Source organism: Triturus cristatus, chromosome 7, assembly GCF_964204655.1.
Source record: "Triturus cristatus chromosome 7, aTriCri1.1, whole genome shotgun sequence".
Classification (NCBI taxonomy): Eukaryota; Metazoa; Chordata; class Amphibia; order Caudata; family Salamandridae; genus Triturus; species Triturus cristatus.
Window position 1 is genome coordinate 1,289,033,957 of NC_140590.1, and position 12,360 is coordinate 1,289,046,316.

The 12,360-nt window shown below is 46.5% G+C and overlaps 1 protein-coding gene across 1 annotated transcript in view; it reads left to right on the forward strand.

Annotated features, from left to right (window-relative positions):
• The first annotated feature begins 2,072 nt into the window (after window positions 1-2,072).
• Window positions 2,073-12,360, forward strand: part of LOC146811907 (coronin-1A-like) — a 190,891-nt gene continuing 180,603 nt past the window's right edge. Inside the window, exon 1 of the mRNA XM_085618864.1 lies at window positions 2,073-2,184. The gene's annotated coding sequence lies outside the window, so the exon portion shown is untranslated. The remainder of the gene's footprint in view (window positions 2,185-12,360) is intronic.

Consider the following 12,360-nt stretch of genomic DNA (forward strand, 5'->3'; position numbering starts at 1 on the left):
TCCTTGACAGAATCCAAGATTGCGCCTCGAGCCCTCGGCCCGTCCAGGGTGCCTTCAATGGCTCACCAATTGCTTATGTTCCAGTTAGGAATAAAGAGCCCTGTGACTGGCGCTATTCCTGGCTTGTCCAGGCTTCTATCTGGGGGTAAGGGGCTTGGCTTGCACCTTTTCTGTTCCTATTCATGGTTCTGCCCTTGCGCCTGTTCTCTTGCCTTGCTCAGAACTCACGATCTCTCCTTCCTAAGCTCTACTCTCGACTCCATTCAAAACTGGATGTTAACTCATCACCTGATTCTAAATCCCTCCAAAACTGAATTCCTCCTCCTCTTCTCCTCACTTTCTCCTCCCCCGGTTCAATCATGGATGGATCAGATGAATCTTCTTAACAATAAACCCATCATTGTCGACAGCGCAAAATCCTTTGGTGTCATACTCGACAAAAAACTCAATCTACTCTCCCACATCAATTCCATTGCAAAGTCTGCTCGATACCACCTGCGCCTTCTTTGGGGGATTCGTCGCTTCTTCCCGGAGCAAGACCTTAAAACACTGGTCCAATCGCTGGTTCTCTCCAGATTGGACTACTGCAATTCTCTTCTTACTGCCCTCCCCAAATCCCACCTGTCCCCCCTTAAGTCTGTTCTCCATTCAGCCGCTCGTTTCATTTATGGGGCCAAAAGAAGCGACTACATCACACCCATTTTATCCACCCTCCGTTGGCTTCCCATCGAGGCAAGATCTATCTACAAGGCTGCCTGTATCACCCACAAAGCCTTGCACTCCTCCTCCCCTCGCTACCTGGCGAATAAACTGAAACTCTCTGGAGGCTCCAGATCATCACGTAATGCAGAAAATGTCTTGCTTGAACCTCCCACTTTCAAGAAGGAAAGATCGATGGCCCAATCCTTTTCAGGCAACGCGGTGAGAATCTGGAACTCACTTCCGCCTCAGCTCCGGACCACCACCTCCTCCCAGACCTTCAAAACTGACCTCAAAGTTCTCCTCCTTCAAAGACACTTCCAAATTTAATTCACGCCCTCTCTATTATCTGAAGGAAGTCCTTCCATTATAGGAAACTCTGTTCTCCATGACTATAGAAGTGCCCTCCCAGTGTGTTCTTGTGGTTTGAGTGTCTGCTATTTATTGTAGTATTATACTTCTACTTGTATTTTGTACTCTTTTGTAACATGCACACGTCACTTTTCCTCTTGTAACGTATCGTTTGCTACCTCTTGTATTTTGTTTGCTTTTGATACATGCACAATTGTCACCATTGCCTCATGTAACGTAACGTTTGTTCTTGTGTTTTGAGTATCTGCCATTTATTGCAGTATTATACCTCTACTTGTACTTTATATGCTTTTGTAACATGCACACATGTCACTTTTTCCTCTTGTAACGTATTGTTTGCTACCTCTTGTATTTTATTTGCTCTTGATACATAACGTTTGCTTTTGTAACATGGTCACTTGTAATTTTCTCCTCATGTATCATTACTGTTCCTATTGTGAAGCGCTCTGACACCTTCGGGTAAAGTCCGCGCTATATAAAAACGCATAAAATAAATACATAAATAAAAATGAAAAGGTAGTGCGATTTCTACTTGTGCTCCCAGTTCCGTCCCTCATCCTGTCTCTGCCTCTTTTTGGGGTTCTGTCCTGACAATCCCTGGCCTTGAGCCTATCGCTGGTCCTTTCTCTGACTCTGTTATTGGTTCTGTCTGAGATTCTGTCTCTTCTCCTGTCACCGTGCTATGTTCCAGACAGTCCTTGACAGAATCCAAGATTTCGCCTCGAGCCCTCGGCCCGTCCAGGGTTCCTTCAATGGCTCACCAATTGCTTATGTTCCATTTAGGAATAAAGAGCCCTGTGACTGGCGCTATTCCTGGCTTGTCCAGGCTTCTATCTGGGGGTAAGGGGCTGGGCTTGCACCTTTTCTGTTCCTTTTCATGGTTCTGCCCTTGCGCCTGTTCTCTTGCCTTGCTCAGAATGATGCGTGCCTATTGATAGGGGTCGCTCTCGGTAAACCCCGTCTCGTCGTTTTAGCCCCGCCTCTTTGCGTGCAGTGGGCGTTCCTCGTCTGAGGCCAACCCTAGGCGGGCGCTGTCTCTCTTAAAGACGCCGCCCGACCGCTTCATTCATTGTGCAGCTGCAGGAGGGACCAAGAGGGACCGGGGGATACCAGGTGAGGGGGAGGGGCAGAGGACGGAGGAATGGGGAGATAGTTAATGCTGACCAGATAAGGGAGGAAGGGTATAGAGGTAATGCAGAGACATGGTATGGCTCTGAGAAATTATGAGGGGAGATACGGGTGAGGGAGGCAGGCATAAGCAGGCTAGTGATGGACGATAGTAGGAAAGGTGGATTGGGAGAAGGGATAGAGAGAACGGCACGGGATGAACAGAAAATATAGGACGGGTAGAAGAGGAAGGAGCAATGGAGGGAAGAGGAAGAGATAGTTGCAGTAATAGAGTGGTTAGAGGAAGACATGGAAGGCAAGAAAGAGTTGATGGGGATGGGTGGAAATGAAAAGGGGAATATGGTGAAGAAATGAGGTAGAGTGACGGGATGACAGAGGGATGGAAAAGGGAGGAAGGTAAAGGGAGTGGAGAGAATAATAGGAAGAGAGGGGCAGGGGTGGGTATGCTGGGGTAGTGAAGCGGATGAAGGAACGGGGGGGGGTTGCATAATCCATCGAAATAACAGAGCTGGTTAAAGATAGGGACAGAGAGGGTAGGCTTCACAGTTCAGCAGATAGTGACAGCTGGGGTGCAGGAACTTCCTGAAAGAGGGAGAGGAGAGTGTCGAAGCGGGAGAGGATGTGGTGTCTTGGGGGCGTGGCAGTGTTTGAGGTGCCATCAGTGTGAGGCGCTCTCAGTTACAGAAGGTGAGGGGCCCCACATGTGTGTCAAAGGGCTCGCCGTGACTGTGCATGGGAGACCTCGGTCTGCGCGTGTGCGCTTGAAGAGGTCTGCGCGTGTGCATTCGAAGAGTCTTGCAAGCAGCATCAGCCCCTGTGCTAGGACCCCAGGTCTAGGCTAGCTCCCACAGGGAGGTGCCTCAGATGGAGCCGAGTGTAGTCTCAGTCCGATGGCGCGGATCATTGTAAGACTGTCTAAGAATCCGCTAGGTGAACTTAGCGTTATTTTACGGGCACTTTCTGAATGCGTACGTGCGCGCGCGCAGGGTGCAGTGGCATAATGGGAAGGTTGGTGGTTTATAGACCTGGGCACGGCGGATAAGCAAGCTGTTGCCCATAGCAAGTAAAAACAAATTTAAAAAAATGACCCCCCCCCCCCCCCTCCTCCCGGCCCTCTCCAGTCTGAAGCATATACCGGATGGTAATGAGTGTGCACGTGAGGCGAGCGAGTCCAGCTCTCGTGTGGTTGCTTTCCTGAATGAATGTTGACAACAATCCCATCAATTGGTGCCTTTTATGCACTGTACTTAACGAATTTTACCATCCTCCCTTCCACGCCACTCTCTCCAACCATACTTTCAGCCTTGGTCCATCCTTCTGTCCATTCACCCGTCCATCTCTTTCCCCTTATCTCTACATGCTGTCATGTTTCTCCCCATCCATTCCTGATCCGTCTCTCCACCCATCCTTCTTTCCACCCTCCCCTTTCCATCTTTTCCCCACTCCAAAGCTCTAACATGATTGCTGTTCTCTTCCAATGCTTTTTAGGAGATTTTGCTTGGACACCAGCGGAATCAATCATGTTTTTAAAGGTTTTATGCTACACATACTCACTATCCACCTTATGCTGCCAATGTGGGGTTCCTAATGCACTTTGAGTTTGAAGTATGGTATTGGTATGTTTATACGAACAAAACCCCAATATGAGAACCGAACGCATCACTGGCACATTTAGCTAGTGTTTCACATCGCAGGAAGCAAGTCTTTCGAAATGGTTCCTTTCTTCCTTCTCCTTTTTGTGAACTGAAGAGAAGTCGTGGTAAACATCAGGTGCAGGGACTGTATTAGCCAAGAAACTAGGGAGTGGGTGTAACGATTTTAAAAGCAATCTATGAGCTTGGGCCCCACCAAGACCAGTCCTTCCGTTGATAATACTACACACGGGCAGAGGTGCGAAGTGACCCACATGGAAATAGGGAATTGCTGAGAGGTCTATACCACTGAACGGATCTTGAGCTCAGACACAGGTCCGGTTAATGGCAGATATGTGCCTGGCAGTGGCATGACCCATCTATACTTTCAGATGCACAGGCCAACAATCCAGTACGCTCAATGGCACAGGATGATACAGGGAGGGTCTGCAATATCTGCCAGAAGGTTATCTGGAGTCTCCCTTGTGTTTGATGTTATGTTCACCATTGTGCAATGCATCTCAGACCTTAGATGGGACCAGTCTTTTCAACACTGCCAATGGTCATCAAATAAGATATGATATGCTCAATCAGGTTGGGAGACCTCTTGATTGAAATTGTTTCCGTTGGTACTTCCAAACCTGTTTTAATCTTCCTTTAGGTTACACACCTCCACTCACTCATCTACACTAGTTAGGCCCCTCACCCACACGGCACCAAACGGCAATTTGGAAAAAAGAGCCCCTCACAGGGAGCCCCTCAGGTATTGCAGCGCCGACCTGACGAGGACCAACCCTATGATGAAGCATGACACCAGCCAGGTGTGTGAGGGCCCCAAATTCTAAGAGGAGGAATCCCCGTCCTCCTGCTTCTCATGACCACGCAAAACTGGTTCCCCTAGTTTTCCCCTGTCTCGTAATTAGGAACAGCATACTTTCTGTATCTTTACTAAGTTTGGGCACGTATGCTGGACCTGTCCAAAAAGCCCAGAGTCCCTCCTTTGTGATTGGATAAGTGGATGTACTGTCATTTTGCATGACTGCTTGTGTGGTGGGAAGCAGTCATTTTCATTGTATATTACCGCACCAACTTTTCAGAGTGTGGTCCATCAAATGGTTGGCATTGAACACTTTGTAAATATGGCAATGCACAGTTTTTTACCATTCGTTCAAAGTGGCGCTGCAGATTTTAATGTACCTTGTGCTGGTTTTAATAAACTGGGTCTTTGACTATAGAAAACCTGTGGAAGCCCAAGTGCAAATGTAATTTTATCTTACACATACATATGGCTTGATTCAGTGATAATTTACATTTCGTATTCACAGAATGTGATATTGTGGATGTTCCAGAGTAGAGATGTTCAGAAAAAGGCATACATACTCACAGACCGTGCGTGATTATTAAACAGCTCCCAGCAACACATATGTTAAAATATATAGACCATCAGCACTAATTTTTTTGTACAGGATTCCAAAATCCAGGACAATTTAATACATAACACTTTTCCTTATAGTAATGGCTTTCAGAGTAAAAAGGGCAACATTAAAACACACTAGATGGTATTTAATGCAAGCAAGAATTTAAGTGCAACTTTGCGGGCTCAATGTTCTGAGAAGCAAATAAGGGTTAAGAAAAAAGGCCTATAATTCAAATATAGGTTACAAAATAACAAAGTGCATCATACTTTGTTTACTCAGGCCATCGCAGGGGCAAGGGGTCGTGTCAGGGGGGCGGGATCTCAAGCTAGGAAAAGCCACCAGATGGTGCACAATCGCAAATCTGAATCTTGTAATCAGAAAAGTGTGCTGTATGTTGGTGACACACAGTCGGTTTCATTATTTCATTGCCAATATGCCTATCTGTTCTATACTGCATAAAGATTCTTTTATATGATTCTTAGTAGGTGATAATATCTGGGTAGGATAAGCCCAAACTGACATTTTAAACAAGGTGCTAAAAGAGGAATTAATGTAAGCTAGCCAAGGAATACACGAGGTGTTATCCAAGGTTAGACAATCAAGGATGGTTGATTTGGTAAAACTAGTTTCTTCTTTTGCCCATACAGAAAGCTAGAGCAGCAAATATCTTACCATAAGTAGGTCCTCCGGGTGCTGTAAACCGACGTCTCAGTGAGCAATCACAGTTGAAGCGGAAGAAGGTAAACAGAGTAGACGTCTTCGAAAACTATTTTCCTCAACATGCAAAGATCTACTAATGGTATATCCCCATAGACCAGCCCCATAGGAGGCGGGAGCTACCACACTGGCCCTATATAGCTTTACCATTTCTCTAATTGGTCAGCTACCCAATTTTGCCGATAGCCTAAAATTCCCATAGGAATTTCTACTCATTTTCGCGTTAGCGTTTAATATCTGCTGTGCCTAGGAACCATTACTCAAAAATAAGACGCCCAAATAACAGTAAGAGTATACATTAACAATTGGGGTATAATCTATAAAGAACAATATAAATGTTTTTGGTTTATTCCCACAAATCATAGTCAAGGTTTTGAATTTATTGATCTACATTTTGTTAAATGACATAAACTCCCCAAAAACACTCATCATTTTCTGTAGATCAACCAGGGTCCTGGATAGCAAAACAGCATCGTCAGCATATAACAACACTGGTATAGAGTGCCCGGCGGCACAGGGAGCATCGGCTTGCACAGACTGCAGAACATTATCCACCTCATTGATAAACAGTGAGAACAATAAAGGGGCTAAGACACAGCCTTTTCAAATACCTCTCCCTACTTTAAAAGTGGGCGTACATTCTCCATGTATGTTAAATCAAACGTTAATAGATAAGATCTCGTACAAGCTTGCCAGGAAACGTATAATTGTCCTGGGGGCACCACAAGTAAGCAGCAATGACCAAAGAATAGTATGATCTACTAAGTCAACTGCACTGCTTCGATCTGCAAAACAGAGATACAGGGTCCCTGGTTTCGCTCTGGTGTATTTCCTGATCAGCAGATCCAAGTAAATGCATTGCTCGATGGTCCCTAAGCCCTTTCTAAAACCAAACTGAGTCAGTGATAAAATGGAGTGATCCTGAACCCATTCCTCTAGCCTCTTCAGGAGGATCCTACTCATCACTTTCACAGAGGAATCCAAGAGCGAGATGGAACAATTAGGTTGTGGGTCTGCTTTGTTGCCCTTTTTATAGATAGGTATAATAGAAATGCCCCTGGATGGTGGAATGATACCAACAGCTGCTGCAATGAACACACTGATTAGAAAGGCCCCCCATATTTCTTTGGCTCATTTGAATGCATGAGCAAGTACCCCATCAGGGCCAGGGGCCTTTCTCCCATGACTATCATGCAAGGCTAAGAAAACCTCATCAATAGAAATGTCTAATGAGAGAGGGTTCCAGCTACTCATCATCTCACTTCTTTCTAGTCCACTGTCCATATCTGAGAAATGCACCGCCCATGCTTCACAGGGAACAAGGGAGAGGAACTCAGGAATTGTGTCATTTTTTTTTAGAAATTATGCGTTGCCAAATCCCTGAACAGTTTATTATTATTGGATTCAGCAGCCAGGGTCAATTGGGTCCATGCCTCTTCTGTAAGTAACTTGTTCCTTGCAGCAAGAACCTGTCTATACTCAAGTCGAAGAGACTTAATTAGTCCATAATCCCAAGGAGAACTGTGTAAGGCCAATTTCAATCACTGAGCGGCCTGGGTACATGCGTGAATGAACCATCCTCTATAGCTTACACGGGCGGGGTTTTTTGTACAGATCTTAAGAGAATTCATGGAACAGGTGATGTGATTCAAACTAGCCAGCAACAGATTAGGAGTCAACTCTGCCTTTAGACAGTAACAAATATCAGTATAGTTTCTAGTTACTATTTCACATAGTCAGCTAGTGGGTACAATACCAGCCCACCTAATTCGCAACCCATTTGGTCTAATAGGAATAATGTGGTTTATAAATGGAAAAGCTTCACATTTCCCGCCCCAAAGAAGAAAGGGTAATATAATAGGATCATGATCACTTAATACAGACTGTACAATACTTGGAGTACCACACATGCAACTAGCAGACGCAGAAATCATAACATGGTCAATAACTGTGGAAGCATTTCTTCCACTAAAGAATGGGATTTGCACTCTATTATCATCACATTCACATTTTAGTAGCTGTAGGTCATACTTAGAAATGATAGAATTCAATGCATTCCCATACTCATTATGTCAGAAGTGTGTAAACCCCACCACATTCTGGTTAGTATGACCACATACACATGTTGCGGATAAGGGGCAAGACGGGATATTAAAATCGCCTGCCCATAATAATACAAAATTTGCATGGACAAAGTGTAAAAATACATCCAGGCCACAGTCGAGTGCATTAACCACTTTATTTGCGTGTATTATCAAAAGCATTATTATAGTAGTTGACCAGCACCAAGTCATTGCCCCCATCCATTGTTAACCACAGTAGCTGGGAGTTTGGTCCCACCATCATAGATTTTTTTCCCAATTACAGGAAGCTTATTGGAAATAAGAACTTGAAGCCTGCCCTTTGCCCGCCAAGCAGGGGAGGGTAGGACCCCAAGGAAGTGAAAAGAAAACCCCTCAAGCTGTGTCGGGTTCACACACCAGGCTTCTTGGATGCACATGACATCATAATCAGATATCATTTTTGTCCATTCAACAGTTTTGAGCTTATTTATCAGCTCGCCCACATTCCTTGTTGCAAATTTATAACACACTACCATAATTTGGCTAGAGTAGTTTACGTTTATCTTATTAATATATAAACAGCTTGGGCTGGGATTAGAATCAATAATATCAACAAAAGATTTAAAATTAACAGCATTGGGCCCCTTTAACAACCCTAAGACATCAGGTAATTCAGTATTAGGCAATTCAGCAGCATAGTCCGTCGTGGTACCTCCAGAAATATCTTCACCACACCTAAATTCAAAGCACCTGTGAGGGTTGTCAGTCAATATTTTGTAAAGAACTCAGTACCTGTTACCTATTGGACACAGCCAAAGGAGAACAAGATGAAACAACCAGCCTGGTCACTCTGAGCAATTTAGGAGCTGCATCATGCATTTGTCTGGAGCTGCAAAAATGATGGTTAAAGAAACATGGGGGGGAAAGAGTCAACTGGGAAAGTGGCGTTGGTTTTGCTAGGGTTATTCCAGCAAAGCTAGGATGTTGAAAGTTAATAACTATGCACACAGTCCCCCTTAAAGCTTTTCTTTAATGGTCCGATCCATCCCACTGTCCTGGTTAGCAGGATTTGATGTGCTCTATGAGATGGAAGAAAACAGTTTGTGTGAGGCACAACTTTATTCTTCAGGGATTCTGAAGTTTCGCTTAGTCCCGATTTCAAAGGGGGGACTACACTAAAACAGTCACATAAAGGCAGCAGTCTGGCGGTAAAACAATAGATACAGGATCACAAAGGAGCATTTGGACATTAGGGCCAACATAGTTCAATATAGAAGGCTGTGACTGAGTGCCTGATAGAAATCCCTTGTTCATATGGGAATTTACCATAGTGGATGACTACCTTAGGGGCCCTGAATCCACTTCTTGTTTACGCCCTGCCACTGGGCCATTCAAAGACTCCCCCGAATTAGAACAGGCCCTAGGGAGAGCTCTTCTTGATTGCTGAACCAGACCTGCATTAGTGGTTGGAACATTTTCCCTAGGTTTAATATTGGTGATTCCACTAAGTTGGCATGGGTCAAGTTCATATTTAACACATTTTGGCAGAAGGAGGTGACTTTTTTTCAATTTCCCCTTCCAGTCTCTCCAGCTCCCTGAGTGGCAACAATTAATCCTTAATAGTGGCTACTAGTTTGTTCAAGGCAGGGGCCCAGACAGATTCATCCAGGGGAGCCAAGTGGTTAGCAGCCCCAAGATAAATTGGGGCAGCCAGACCAGGGGTACTTGAATTACCAACAATGGCCTTTCTACTCTTCCTCTTTCTTTGAGGTGCAGGTGAACATGCTATGGAGGTAGAGGCCACAGGAAAGGGGCTGCCGTGGGCTCGAGAAAAGTTAGTTGTACAATAGAATCATCCAGGGCCACATTGGTACTAGCTGTGTACCCCGCCACTGGCTCCTGCTCACTAGCTGGGGTTGTCGTAAATTCCTCGGTAGACACCACAGGCCTGCCAGACCTGGACGTGCCCAAAGAAATAACGACATTCTGCCAAGTCTATTTCCTTAGAAATGACAATGACCCCTCATACTAAAAAACAAATCTATTGTAGTATGGTTCGCATGTACTGCTGGCTTGGCATTTTCAACCTTGTGCTTCCCCATAGTAGCAGGTAGGACCAAAGGAGACCTTTGAACCTGGAATACTAGCCCCCAACACAGACCGTCCCTTGCTGAGCAGCAATGGTGAATGTTACAGGGCTGTATATAAAATAGCAAAAATAAGTGGGCAATCCTTCACTCACTGGTTCATGATAAGACAGTCGCATTCAGATGTGGGTTTGGCAAAGGCCAACGATTGTGTACAGGAACAAAGAAGAAGGGACACGGACTAAGAGAACAGGCCCAGCCCAGCCTCATTCGGCCACGGACGAGTGTAGACAGGCCCGCTCTTGGTCTCCTCTTGAGCCTGGGCACGGATCACTTTTAGCACGATGTCAGGGCTTTCTCTGCCTCTTGTCACAGCACGGGCCTCTGGCAGGGCACGAATCGGGGTTACAAGTGGGTGGACGGTGTTCACCCACTATTTTCACAGGGGGAACGCCGTCCACCCTGCCAAGACTTTGGGCCCCACTGAATAATATGCTGAACTCGTCCCGGTGTAATTTCCAAACACCGAGACACTTTCAGCAGCGCCTGTACATTGTCTGCTTTCCATCTGACACAAGCAACAACGTGCAGATGGGAACCGGGCTTTCTTATTTTGCACTCTGTTAGACTTGGCATCTTTTGGCATGTTTCCCCTGAGTTTTTGCTTTCTGACCTCCCTGTTCTGACTCTGTTTTTGCTGGCTTAGTGTTTCTGCGCACTTTTCTCACTGCTGATCAGTAGTAAAGTGCAAGTGCTCCTGTGGTAAAATGTATTATGGATTGGTGTTTCCATGATTGGCCTGTTTGATTTTTGTGTCAGTCCCTAGTAAAGTGCACCGCGTGTGCTCATAAACATAACTGGCCCTGGGTACTCTGTAAGAAAATAAAGTTTAGTATGCCTGAACTCAGAATCTAAAGATGCATCTTTTAGTGAAGGTGATTTTTACAGTCTGTATTTGAAAATACCACTTTTAGAAAGTAGGCATTTTCTTGCCCGGTAATCCCGTGTGCCTCTGCTGGAATGTGGATTGCCTGTCTGGGTTTTGGATGACAGAAGGCTGGGGAGCAGGAGTGGCTCCAGATAGTGTAGGTGGGTCAGGAAAGGGCTGAATAGACCCTGGCTGCAGCTGGGGAGGAGATGCCCTTGCACCTCAAAGGGCCTGGTCTGCCTCTGACAATGCCGTCTCCACCTGCTGCCAGGAAGTCACACCAGAGGAGGCAGAACTGGTTCTGGCTGGGCACAGACACTCTCTGCCTAAGAAATCAAAGGATTTTGGGATATGAATATTGGGGCCCAGACCCCTGAACTTTAGAACTCTTTTGGACTAAGAAGATAGCCAAGAAGAAGAGCCGGAGAAGCTGTGAGGAGGAACTACCACTTTGCTGTGTGCTTTGCTGTGTTGGCCTGCAGTGCCTGCTTCTGTCTTGGGCAGTGAAAGGACTGGACTGACCATTCTGCAATCTACTTTGTGAGTTTCTCCAAGGGCTTGAGGTAGAGCTTGCCCCATGTTCACGAAATCACAGGAGCAGCAAAGACTTCAAGCTCTTCTGCCCTCAGCACTGGGGAGTGTGTGTTTTGTGCTGCTACAGAAGAAAAGCAACTTACCGTCTACAACGCCACTGCCGACTCCGTTTCCTGAAGGCACCGCAGAGGGCACCGCCGCAACACCGCACCGCGACCCTGGTCACACGGACGACGCCTGCTGACGATGCCACCGAGCCGCTGCTCGCACAGCGACCTGTTGCCACCACACTCCGCACTGCTTCGCTTCACGAAGACACCTTGGTGTCCCCGACACCGCTGCTCCATGCTGAAATCTACGCCGCTGCTTGCACCGTGGTTTGAGGGCACCTTTCGTAAAGTTACACGATGCACCGCCCTCATTCCGCACCGCAGCCTTGGCCTACAGATGCCGGCGCTATTGACTCCAGTTTGTCAGCCGACGCTGGCGCTTCAGCAACGCTGCCGCCGCTGCTTGCACTGCGACCTGTCAGCAACGTGACGAGCCCTGCATTCACTTCACACCGCGACCTTGGTCTCACCGACGACACCATCTGACGACGCCAAAGAGCCGCTGCTCCTGACCGTGACCTGAGGGCACCGCACACCGCACCGCTGCACTTCGTACTGCAGCAGCCGACGCCTGCCGACGCCAGCAATCCCGACTTCATCAGAGAGGAGTTTGATCTGCAACGCGTGTGACTTCAAGGGCCCCGACGACTCCTGCACCGACCTCCGGAACCGA